The sequence below is a fragment of the Crocuta crocuta genome, unplaced genomic scaffold (genome assembly GCF_008692635.1).
Source record: "Crocuta crocuta isolate KB4526 unplaced genomic scaffold, BGI_CrCroc_1.0 scaffold36, whole genome shotgun sequence".
NCBI lineage: Eukaryota > Metazoa > Chordata > Mammalia > Carnivora > Hyaenidae > Crocuta > Crocuta crocuta.
Window position 1 is genome coordinate 10126766 of NW_027532203.1, and position 13252 is coordinate 10140017.

The 13252-nt window shown below is 41.2% G+C and overlaps 1 long non-coding RNA gene across 1 annotated transcript in view; it reads right to left on the reverse strand.

Annotated features, from left to right (window-relative positions):
• LOC144242591 (uncharacterized) overlaps window positions 1–13252 on the reverse strand; it is a 302240-nt gene that overhangs the window by 47430 nt on the left and 241558 nt on the right. The window lies entirely within an intron of this gene.

Consider the following 13252-nt stretch of genomic DNA (forward strand, 5'->3'; position numbering starts at 1 on the left):
GATAATCTTGATGCTGTTTTACAAGGACTGAGGAAATTAAGCAATCTTAGAGAGGTTCAGAACATATAGTTGGCAAGAAAGCCAAGGCTTGAAACTTGTAGGCTGACTCTCGAGTCCTTCTTAATTTTTCTAATGAGTTGCTGCCAAACACGTGAGATTCTGAGCATCAACTAGGAGGCAGCCTGTGGTACAGAGTGGTGCGGGACTTCTGCCTAGATCCCCATGTGAAGGATGATGCCCCCTTCCTCTTGACTGGGGAACATAAACCATATACTTCCAAAGCCTAGTTGGCCTGGGAAGACAAGAAGTTAGTCACTTTAATCGAATTCCCCTCCTTGTCTCCTTGAGTCCCCCTGACATCAGAGAAGGCAAAAGATGTGGAAATGGTTTCACGTGAGAATATCAAGCCTTGTCATTTTCGCAGGTGTCCCCACCCTGAGGCTGGGAAGAGGAGCGTAATTATGCACACTGCAGTGAGAAGAGAACTTTAGCTCGGCTGGGGGTTGTAAAGGCACAAAAAAAGGCTTTAGTTGGGGCGCCTGGGTGGCTTAGTCGGTAAAGCGTCCGACTTTCGCTTAGGTCATGATCTCGCGGTTCGTGGGTTCGAGCCCCGCATCGGGCTCTGTGCTGACTGCCAGCTCAGAGCCTGGAGCCTGTTTCAGTCTGTGACTCCCTCTCTCTCTGACCCTCCCCTGTTCACGCTGTCTCTCTCTCTCTCTCTCTCCTAGAAATAAAAAAAAAAAAAATTTGAAAAAAAAAAGGCTTTAGTGGAAGTGCTTACATATCGCACATGAGGTCTTCCTCCCCTCCTACTCAATACTTCCACAAATGCATGGATGCTGGCCTGGCTTTACAAGGGTTCTGAATAAGCCTCTGTGTGTAACCCTGGTTAGAATTAACAAATGTTTCCCTTCTAATGTTACTGAGCTCGATCAATGTGTATGAAATTTCACCATTAGATAGTCATTCCTTTTGCTTTCAGGCATTATAGCTACAGATATTCCTGATTAAAAATGAAACCTTTCGGGGCACCTGGGTGGCTCAGTTGGTTAAGCATCTGGTTCTTGATTTTGGCTCCAGTTGTGATCTCACGGTTTGTGAGTTTGAGCCCTGCATCGGGCTCTGCATTGACAGTGCAGAGCCTGCTTGGGATTCTCTGTCTCCCTCTCTCTCTACCCCTCCCCTGCTTGCTCTCTATTTCTCTCTCTCAAAATAAATCAACTAAAAAAAATTGAAACCTTTCTATGGCTCACATACAAAGTAATTGATAGCCTAAGTCATCCTATAATCACAAAATGCCAATAGTATACAAACACTGAATTCAACTGGAGATCCAGAGAGAGCTTGATTGTGTAAGGCACACTCTGCAGAGGCAGTCTTAGGTGTAGTGCTTTCACACACTGCTTTTCTAGTTACGAGGCATTTTACGTGTCAGCCCGCTTAACACTCACAGCATCCTTTTGAAGTACATGTCCTGAGGAAGAAACTAAGAGTGAGAGAAGGGAGGTGACTTGCCCAATCGCCACCTGTGAAAGGCAGCTCTCGCAACTCCTGGGCCCTCCTAACTCCCCATTACTCTTCCGAGGTGCAGGGACCCACCCTCCGTGCCCAGCAATTCTGCACTCAGCAATTCTCCCTCTGGGTAAAGGCACCTCACACCGGCTTTGACATGTGTCAGGAAACATGGAGACGAACCAAAGAAAATAGAATTCCGGCTTTGATCCCTGTCAGTGAAATAAATGACCGGGGATATGTACGTGTGTGACACCGACACACACACACACACACACACACACACCACAACTCATACACAACACACACAGAGGGTCACCGAGAAGAGTGTCTGTTCTCCTTACACAGTTCAACATCAAGGTATCGGGGATTAAATCATTTGAGCTTTGCTCCGATCTCTGATTTCGCCTTGACTTCCAGTTCTCTGCTTCTTTCTCCTTTTCTCCCCGCCCACTTTTTAGTGGCCTTTGTTCTTCGTTCCTGAGCCATCTGGTTGCAAAGTATGGTAGGAGCACAGTGCAGCAGGCACATGAAAAAGCAGTACAAAAAAAAATAGTAGGAGTGAAAACAAAAGACATGAAGATCCTGAATTTTTTATTTCTCTATTCAGATTGAAATATCACTGCTCCCAGTTCTGATGCAAAACTGAAAACAGCGACCTGGGTCTTCGAAAAGGAAATTGACATATGTAGAAAGAGGAGAGGATGTCCCCAGACCACCCGATCGGTCAAAGCTGGGTTCAGGGCATGGATGGGCAGGCCACACGAGTCATTTCTGATCCTGGTCTGATCCTGGGACACGTAGCGGAGGTATTAGAGGAACCATGTCGGTACACCTGCTTCAAGCGACCCCCATGATGCAGTGCTGAGCCCCTTGCACCACAGAGGTTATTTTTTCTGGAAGCCAAGGCTTTGAGTCTCTCCTACCATACAGAGTGCGTGTGTGTTTATGTCCATGTTCTCCACCATGTGAATGCACGCAGCCACTACCTCAACTATCATAAATCCTCTCTCTCTCCCCCTTTCTGTCTGCCTGTTTATCTACAATCTGTCTATTTGAATTCTTTTTAAACAAGAAGGGAATATCTTTATGCCTGTTTGTAGGAATATTCTACATCCATCTGTTATTTACATCATTCGTTTTCCTGAGGTGTCTCCAACAAATCCTGGCTGGATGCACTGTATGTGTTATTAATAAAACAGCTGTAAAAATATTAACTGTACGGCCTAATTGTCAGCCCTGATTAGGAGCCAAGTTTATCCCCGGACGGATGCGGAGACTCAGAATTTGGGCCTCAATCCAGATCTGACCCTTGCAGTTCACTTTACATTTGATTCTTTGACCATTTAAGCTGCTCTGGCTGCTGCTGCTGCTTCTTCTTCTTCTTCTTCTTCTTTTTTTTTTTCTTTTTCTCTCCCAGGGATCTGTGCACGTCCAGCCCGCAGCCTCCTGGCCCCTTCAGGTGGCACTGCCCAGCTTCCTGACCGCTCATGGCATGGCCTCTACTCCACTCTATCTGCCTCCCCCCAAATGTAATTTAACTTAACAGCCAGATGCTATATGATCACCTTTCCGTAACTTAAAAGATGAAAAATCGTGAGCATTGTTTCTCCATGCACACCGAGAGGAAATAGCACTTGGAAAGCCTGCATTAGGACACATATCCCTATTGGAAAAGCCATTGACTTAAGATACCAGAAAAGCCCAAGCGACGTAATGTTCCCATAGTATCCAGAACTCGATCAATCTTTCAGACAAACATGGGTATGAAAGATAAATGGAAAGGTAATAATATATTTTATTTTTTAAAAAAGTATTCAAAATAAACCAAATAAGGGGAGAAGTTAGCAAATGAGAGACTCGTTACTGTCCCCTCCTTGGTAGGGGAGATTGTCCTTGACTGGTTAATACCTAAGTGTGGTCGAGCTGTTTACTGAATGGTAAGACTGGAAGGAAAGAACTGCATAGACTGCATAGAAAAAAAAAAAATGGTTCTCCCAGTGCCCAGAAAGCCTTAGGAAAGCAGGGGCCATCTAGTTCTTAGCTGATGGGAAAGCAATGGGAGAAGAGTCTTTTACGTAGGCTGGTATGATGGTTTGCTTCATTACATATGAAATACATAAAGTATCTGCCAATGTTTCATAGAGCAAAGGATTAATGACACAATTAAAGCTTATAGCCTCAGTAATACTTGACGTAACTGATTAATTGTGAAAAAGTTGGGTGAGATTCGATGTTTCTTATTACCCTTCTAATCAGGGATGTTGTTTTTAATGGTTACAATACTCCAGTGAAGTGCTTTGGAAATTTTATAGGAATGGCCTTTGATTTTGCTTATTTTTCCAGGAAGATTCCAAGCTTGCTTTCTTGCTATATAAGATTACTTCTTAAATTATCTCTAACCTCACAGGTCCCAGGCCGCCCTTGCAAATGTTTCCAAAAAGACAGCATGTGCTGGGGTCACCGTCCCGCTTCCAATTTTCATGACCATTAGGACTGACAATCTGGAGGGATGCTAATGGTTTGCTTGACTTTTACATTTTAAAATAATCACTTGAAAGGGGAAACTGTATTTTTGTCTCTAACAGAGGTGTTGAAAATTTAAGAAAAGAAACCAAACACTTTTCATTGCCATTTCTTAAAAGAAGTGGAGGCAAGACAGTAATGAAATCATCACAGATGCTACTGGAGAGCTGACCTTGACAGAAAGTTCAACATTCTACTGTCTTTGTTTTAAAAATACACATTTGTTTTTTAGACATAGTCAATTGTCTACCAAAAATGTCTGCATTGTAAGAAGTTTTTGTCTAACCCTCAGACACTACTCAAGTGACTTTGTGGAAACAACTGTTCTTAGCCTTGAAAGAATTAGTAATTGCTACATGGTTTAATGGACACTGCTTCCTTTTTTCCATTTGTTTACCATAATGTTACCTGAGTTCAGATGTATTGGTTTCATGGCTCATAGCTTATAAATGTATGAGAAATTGGATGCCTTTCCAATGAAGCAAAAGAAAAATAGCAATCTTAACCTTCATGAGAGCAACACCATACCTTATCTTGCATATATATCTGCCAGAGCTCCTAACAGACAACCACATACTGACGGCACCCAATATTCATTGACTAATGACCAGGTTAATAAAATTCCCTGCTTGGCATAGCAGCGAGGACTAAAGTTCATCCTTCATTCAGTTTCTCTATTTTGCTTTCAAATTATAACAATTTCAGCAATTCTAGATGTTACTTACATGTTAAACAGTATTTTTTTTTTTTAGTTCTTTTTTAATGTTTATTTATTTTTGACACAGAAACAGAGAATGAACGGGGAGGGGCAAAGAGAGAGGGAGACACAGAATCTGAAGCAGGCTCCAGGCTCTGAGCTAGCTGTCAGCACAGAGCCCGAAGCGAGGCTCAAACTCACAAACTGTGAGATCATGACCTGAGCCGAAGTCGGACGCTTAACCAACAGAGCCACCCAGGCGCCTCTAAACAGTATTTTTTTAGTAGCTTCCATGGTGCTTAACACTATGCAAGGCACCAAGATGAATTTATAATAAAAACACTTTATTGTTTATTACGTTTGTTTATACATGGTTTCTGCCAATAAAAAATATATAGTGTGTGGAGCCAGAATATCACATGTGGTAGGCATCTTATAAGCTGGAGTGGAATGGTCACAATAGAGTCAGGCAGATAGGATATTGGATGTTAGGGAAGACTATTGTAGGATTAGTTATAAGACAAAATTTCATACAAAAGAGAAAGCTGGGCCCTGAAGAAAGCAAAAAACAGAGAGAAATATGTAGTTTAAGATTGAAAATTTGGTAGGCCCACCATACGCATTGTTAAGCTTCTTGTCCTGAAGCCCTAAAACCAAATAACTTTTTTTTTTTTTTTAACCAAGTGGAGAGTAGCTGGTGATAAGTTTTTCTTATAATCAGTTTTTATGATGTGGAAAAATACTGCACTCCAGTGTCTGGTATTCATTAATAACTTACTGAATCTATTCAAGACAAGACTGAACCTCATGTCATCATTAATGTCCAATGGAACTCAGCATTCTGAGATGAGAAGTTAATTTTCTGTGATGGCTTCTGGAGATGGATGGAATAGTAGTCCTTGGGGTGTTTGATTACCAGAGAGAAGGCTCCTGAGAGAACAAGTTTATCTTGCCCCATGCTGGAAAACTCAAGTGAAATAACTTTTAAGCTGACAAATTCAGGAAATATTTACTGTTTAAAACAGAACACTGACTTTCTATTACTTATGCCTGGCAGAGAAGTGGAATCATTAATCTCGGAGGAGATAGCATTTTTTTTGCGGGAGCAGGGGGGGGATATCCTGATGAACCCTTTTTGTATAAATGATGCCCCTGCTGTCTTATAGGATGATAACAAGAGAGAGCTAAATGGCACTATCAAAAAAATTAACTGGAATTTGGGGACTGGTCACGGAGGCATCATTGTTGGTTGGAGAGGGATGAGCCACTTGGCAAGAGGGTGGAGAGGAGCCTGAGAAGAATAGACAACCAATGTGAAAGTCAAAGTGGAAAGGATAGCCAAAGGGCTTTCAAGAAGAGTGGTGATTAATAATCAATTACCGATCATTCCCCATTCTGTGCTGTGGTGAAACCACCTTTTCTCATCTTGAAAGTTTTGGTAAAGATCTATCTTCATAGAGATCTGTGGAGAAATGGGTTAGAGTGGTGGGAGCAGCAAGGCAGTGCTCAGCCTGGGTCAAAGCAGTGAAGAAAGAAGATGTTGGCCATCGATGCTGACAGAGTGGATGTGGAGGCAGCTTGCACAAATACTGACCCAGGAGAACATAAGCCCTCCTCAGAAATTCTCAGAGGGCTCAGGGAGTGTGGAAGACTTCCCTCTGGATCTAGGATGGATACTGAAGCCATTTCATCTGGATAGTAAAGAAATGGAAGCTATCAAGCTAATGACATCTAGGTTCCTCCTAACCACGCTTATCTGCCCAAACAGAACAATGATGACATATGTATCCATCCACCCATCCACCCGTCTATCCATCTAACCAGTCATGCATTCAGTAAGTACCAAGAACCTACCACACGTGGAGCACTACACTACAGGAGACAGAGTTTCTTTCTTCTAGACTTTATTATAAGAATTAATGTACATACAAAGCACATTAAAGAAATAAAAACCAAGTATTTGAATACTGGAGTGGGTAGTAGGTAACACATGTGGCTACAATGCAAAGTAGAAAGAGAGCCATTGGCTGGAGCAGTTATGGAAAACTTCAAGAAGATGGCTGGATTTCATGTGGGCCTTGGTCAGCGACTCGAATTTGGATAAGAACAAAAGTAGAGGGAATAATATAGTAATTCTTCATATTTAATAGCACTTTATAGTTGTCATGCAATTTCATGTGTCATATCCGAACTATCATCACAACTCCTCTATGAAGCAGATATTATCACTCCCAACTCTCAGGTGAAGACGCTGAGGCTCACAGTCTTAAGTGACATATTCAAAAACATAAAATAGACTCTACATGGGTGACTGAATAAACAGTAGCTGGTATTAGTGGATTTCCCCTCAGATTCAGAAACATTTTTTGATTTGCCTATCAATTTAACAGTTTGTGATGATTCCAATATTAAAAGAACAGGACACATCATAAAACTTAAGCTCACAGAAGATATTCATTAGGAAAGAGCATTTATGAAATTATTCATTATCCATCTGACTATCCAATACCCCATTTTCTGACGTGATTTTCAAAAATAGTACCGATGTGTCACTTTTCGGGAACACCTCATGGATATTTACAATGGTGAGGTGTTTGAAGGACTCCCTATCTGCTGACTCACAGTTTTGTGCTTTTTTGGGGGTGATTTTGCTGCTTAAAATGACCCTGAGGATAGCGCTGAAGTGCTGTGTAGTGTTTCTAAGCTCCAGAAGGCTTTAATGTGCCCTATGGAGAAAGGGAATGTGCTAAATAAATTTTATTCAGGCATCAGTTAGAGCGCCATTGTCCATGAGTTCAATATAACAAATCAACAATATATATTAAACAAGGTATCTTCTTTAAACAGAAATACACAAAAGCAAGGTTATGCTTTGATCAGTTGACCAAAACATTGTGACCAGGAGCTCACAGGAACCTAACCCTGTATTTCCTCTAGGAGCAATGGTTCAGGATTCCCTCATTCAGTGCTCATGATCACTTTAGAGAATGCGGCTACCAAGAACAATGAGAATTGACTGTATTTACATATTCTTTGGCTCCACTAGTTATGCGCAAAGCATTGTACTAGGCATCAAAATAAAAATAGTAAGATCTGAAACTTCCACCGGAGCCTAATATACTACAACCACACCACGTGCCACAGAGCAGAATTCAATGTGGATTTCTCACTCAGGAAGTGTCTTGGGCCTCATCCAGAGGGGGGTTATTTCTGGAGGTAAAGAAGACAGTTACAAGGCAATCTCATTTATAAAAGGCCCCTAATAAGGACGCAGAGGACAACTCTGAGGACATTTATAGCGTGGTTCCTGTGTATTTAGGGTCACTGTTTCCTGTTATAAATACTACTCTAATTTTCCAGGAGATTTTGCGAGCATCTGAACTCAGATGAGACTTGGCATGCTGCATCCCAGTATGGGAGTTCATGTAAACAGATTGTAAACTAATCAGCTTGACCCTTTCCAAATGTAGGAGATGTTAAACAACAAACAAGCAAACAAACAAAAATGCACACAACCCTATGCCTAGGAGAATGTTGGTTTTTGCACCTGTATAAATGAAAACTGACAAGTTTACAAAGTGAATGTGGCGAATGGTTAGTGATAATTGACTTACAAGGGATGAGCCAAAAAACAACAAAAATGTCCCCCATTTGCCCTTGGGCTATCTTTAAGTCCTGGAGCATCGTAATTCAAATTTGGTGTTTTGTCACAGTTATGAAATTATGCTGTCAAAGAAGTGCTTGGCATCCTCGGGTAAGCCTTACGGGCTATTGGGGCTGAGTCCTAGAATATTTCCAAGGACTGGGTGCAAAGAAGGTGATAAAGAAGTCTAGAAGGCAGGCACCAGAAGTATGAGGGCTTAGGGTTGTGTTGCCTACCGCTGAATCCCCAGAACCTAGAACGGTGCTTGGCACAGGGAAGGCGCTCTAAAAATACTTTGTGAATTAGGTCCGTTTAACATTTTAATAGGCTGTGATGCAGCCAGTGTTTTGTTTCTGGATATAGGGCATCCTGTATCTATGTCCTGTTTCCTATACTTGGGTTCTTTCATTTCGCCAGCCCAGTTTTCCTGTCTCCACCATGCTCCCTGCACAGCCAGTGATTTCAGCCCCGGAGAAAACCAGCACAATAAGCAGAGGCCTCTTTGCTCTGTAGAAGGTCACCGAGTGCCCACTTAGCTCCATGACCTGGGCCTCCCTTCCCAGTGGCCCTCGTCCTGACCTCTTCTGGAAGAATTTCTGCAACTTTTGGACTTTTGCCAACCTGATATGTGAGAAACGGTATCTCAGGGTATTATAATTTGCATTTCTCTTATTAGGAGCAAGGCTGCACATATTTTCATATGGTTAAGAGCCATTTGCCTTTCTTTTTTTAGGGAACAATCTGTTCATTTCCCTAGTCCATTTATCTACCGAGTTATAGTCTTGTTCTTCTCTATTTTAAGAAGCTCTTTATATATTTAACCTGTTAACCTTTTGCGATAAAAGTTGTAAATTTTTTCCCCCATTTCTCATTATTTTTACATTGCTTATAGCATTTTTCTTCCTTGTAAAAGTTTTTTTTTAAGTGCTATCAAATTTGACTCTATTTTTCCCTAATGCTTCTGGACTTTGTTAAATAGTTGAGATGGTTTTCTTCATCCCAGTTATTGGAGGAAAATAGCCATCTTCTCTTCAAATATGTATAGTCTCATTCATTTCACATTTAGATCTCTGAGCCTTTTGGAATTTATCCTGGTGTACAATGTGAGAAATGGATCCAATTTTATCTTTTTCCATATGGTTATCCACTTATCCCAACACCACTTATTTAAAAGTCCATCTCTTGCCACCAATTTGAAATGCCATCTTTATTGTGTATTAAATTTCCATATGCAATTAGGTCTATTTCTGGATTTTCTATTCATCAATCCATCTATTCCTGCGCCTATACCATTCCTCATTAGTTATAGAGGCTTTATATCATGTTTTAATATCTGGTAGAGCCAGCCCCCATTCTCTCTGCTCTACTTTCGCAAGGACTTTCTGACTACTCTAGCCTATTTTTTTCTTCCAAGTGGTAGTTTTTGGGCGATATTACATTTATAAATTGACCAAGGGAGCACTAACTCCTGACTATCCAAGAAACTGACATGTCTTTGCATTTCTTCAAGACTCCTTCTGCATCCTGCAGGAGCGATTTTAGTTTTCTTTGTACAGCTCTTGTATAATTTTCGTGTCTTTTTCATGCCTAAGTTTGTCATCATTATTGCTATCTCAAACAACACTGCCATACATCTTCTAATTACTTTTAGTTTGTATAGAGGAAGTCTGTTTATGTTGATTTCTTTTCCTATCTGCTACTTTACTAAATTATCTTAATGTTTGTGGTACTTTGCCTGTTGAGTCTTTGAATTTTCCAGTCACATACTCATGTCTCCTGCTCTTAGGGATATTCTTGGTCTCCGTTTCTATGTCTTAGGCAATGGCAGATGTGGTCCTGTATGTTTGGTTTGGTTTTGTTTTTTTACTAAACATTATATTTTGAGCATTGTGCAATATCATTAAATGGTCTGTAGGGCAAAATTTTAATGGCAGCATGTATTTTATCTTATGCATCTGCCATAATTAAGTTAGCTATTTTCAACATGAAATTCAGGTTTTCTCGTTTTTATTTTGTACATAACATGACAGTGAACATTTTTTGTTAGTATATATTTGTGCACCTTTCTAATTAGATCTTTAGTGTAAATTCCTAGGAGTGAAACCATTTATGCCAAACAGCAATGCCAGTTTTTAAGGCTTTTTAAATACATAGTTTTTTGTGTTTTTTTTTAAGTTTACTTATGTATTTTGAGAGAAAGAGAGCAAGCGTGCAAGCAGCGGGGAGGGGCAGAGAGAGGAAAGAGAGAATCCCAAGCAGGCTTCTGCTGTCAGCACAGAGCCCAACACGGGGCTTGATCTCATAAATCGTGAGATCATGACCAGAGCCAAAATCAAGAGTCAGACACTTAACGGAATGAGCCACCCAGGCATTCCTAAATACACAATTAACAAAATGACATCATTGGTTCAAAGTGACAAACCAATGTACACTCACACCAGCAAGTTTATCTTCCTTCTTTCATAGCACCCTCAGCAACCTGTCAGTTAACAGTTACGGCAACTCAATAGGCAAACAGAATTGCATCGTTATGCGGCTGGTTTGTTGAACAATCTCAATTACCTGCTGGTACATCTATGAAATAATTTTATTATCTTCTTACGGCCATGGACACAATGGCAATATTCATTTTTGGGGTATGACTACTTTTCTGACTCAGACTAACTAGATATTGTTATCTCTGTGTGGTAGCTATCCAGGTGATGGCTCTTCCAAGGGGTAAATGTAAAATCTTTGGGGTTCTGGATTTCCTGGAAGGCTTTTTAGGATCCCCTCCACACATTCTCTGCCATGAGATCTGACTCTCTCTTTCTGTCTCCTCTTGGTTCCTAACGTGAGAATGGCCTTGACCATTGGGTAGACTTGTTGGGTGTCTCAGTGCTAGCTAGCACTAGCTAGCTAGACCATAGTCTCTGGTGTCCCTTTAATGCACAAGAAATTTGTGCATCCTTGGGGTACAGGCGGCTTAAGTGCAAGCTGCTCCTCTATCATCTTATCTCATGACTCCCTTACAGTTCTCTCCAGATTAGACAGGCAAAGAACAGATCAGAAAGTCTCTCTACTCCTGAAGAAGAGCTCTAGGCAGAGAAACGAATACCAGTCTGCCTATCTGTTAGCTCTCTCATTCTCAATGGATGATTCTCTGTGAATTTCCTCTGCTATTTAGGTTGAGTAGAACTGGGGAAGAGAAAGAAGGCAACCCCCCTCCCTCATCCCCGAGAGAAAGTAACCTCCGATGAGTAACACAGCCCAACTTTGATTCCTGTTCCCTCCTGCCCCCTTCTACTTTCTGCTTATAAAATGGTGGTGTGGGGTTGGGGGCTGGCTGCTCCTGTGCGTGTCCAGTGCTTAGCACCTGCTGTTTTTGGCTAGGGGCCCACTGCTGACTCCAGAGCAAAAGTAGAAGCCCCGCCCCCTCCACATCCCGGTATGCTTGTTTTTATCTGTACTTCTTTGCTTAGCAGTGAGACTGGGCATTTTTCATATGTTTATTAATAATCTTGTTTCTCTTTTTATGAATTGCCTGTTTATGGCTTTGTGTTTATTCTTCCACTTCTTCCTCTTTATCTACTGATGCTTTCTGCTTGTGAAGTAAACTGACCCCAGTTCTCCAGGCTGCATGACTTTATAGCCCCACTGGCTCTGAATTTAACACAACTGCTTTCCAATTGTCGTTTCTGCCTTTAGGGTGTCGGTATTAATATTCGAGATACAATGAGCTACGGAACAGGATACACAGATCCACTATTTGATATTCTGCAGCTGGTTTATAAATTTATGCTAAATATGCACAAACAGTGACATACATATTTACATGTATGCATGAATACCTATTATATAAAGATACGACATGATGTTCAAAATCAGTGTTTGCCTCCCATTTAATTTTTCTATAGTCTCTCATTCATTCAACCTAATAACAGCAATGTTAATCAGAGAATCAATTTATAACCCTACCAGGTGGCAAAAGGCTTCTCCAAGTGACCTCTTGGGGATTCCTTCTGGCTATCTTCTGGAAAATAGGAGATTAAAAACATGTGTGTTCCCACAATGCTGCATTCCGAAGACGTTTCATCTCCTAGTGCTGCCCCCATGTAAGTTATGTAAGACGACTGAAATCAACAAAGAACAATTGAAGCCCTGACTGGGATTATTGTTGTTGTCATTTTTAAGGACAGACTCACAATTGCAAGCTCAAGTGCAAGCAGTCTGTGCGTACTGTCAAGCTCATAGAAAATTCACTTGTGACTTTTCCGCAAAGGACATAAGTGGATAAGATTCCTTGGTATTTCATGAGTCTGTTAACTCTTTGGAATGGAAATAAAATGGATTTAATTTAATATCCTAAAATCTTCAGCCGTCAGAGCTGAAAGCTGGGATGCTGAACCTGGAACATGGGAAGGGCTGGGCGGAGGCTTCCCGAGTGTTTCCAGAACGAATGTGCGTGGCATTTTGATGTTACTATGGGGATTGCTATAGTAACAATGCTACTCACCCTTCATTTATTAAGTTATTTTGTTGCCGAACCAAAAGGTAAACCAAACGTTCGAGGAAACAATAGCTTTAAAGAGATTCTGTTGTTCCTGCACCCCCTGCCTAATGCTTCAATCAGAGTGCTTTGAGTGGAAAGGACAACATTGGCAGATAATTCCAGACACTTGGAGGAATGAGATTCCTCAAGGTTTCCCCCGAGACTGGAAAAATAACAGCTCATCTATGTCCTAATACAGTGTCCAACTTGAGAATTTACCAGTCCTAATCTGCAACCCTCTGGGGCAACAATGGAATTATCCCCACACCCCCACATCCCCACAGCTACCCTCTCTCTTACTCTTCCTTCTCATCAGAATACAGCTCCCTGCTCACCGTCTCCC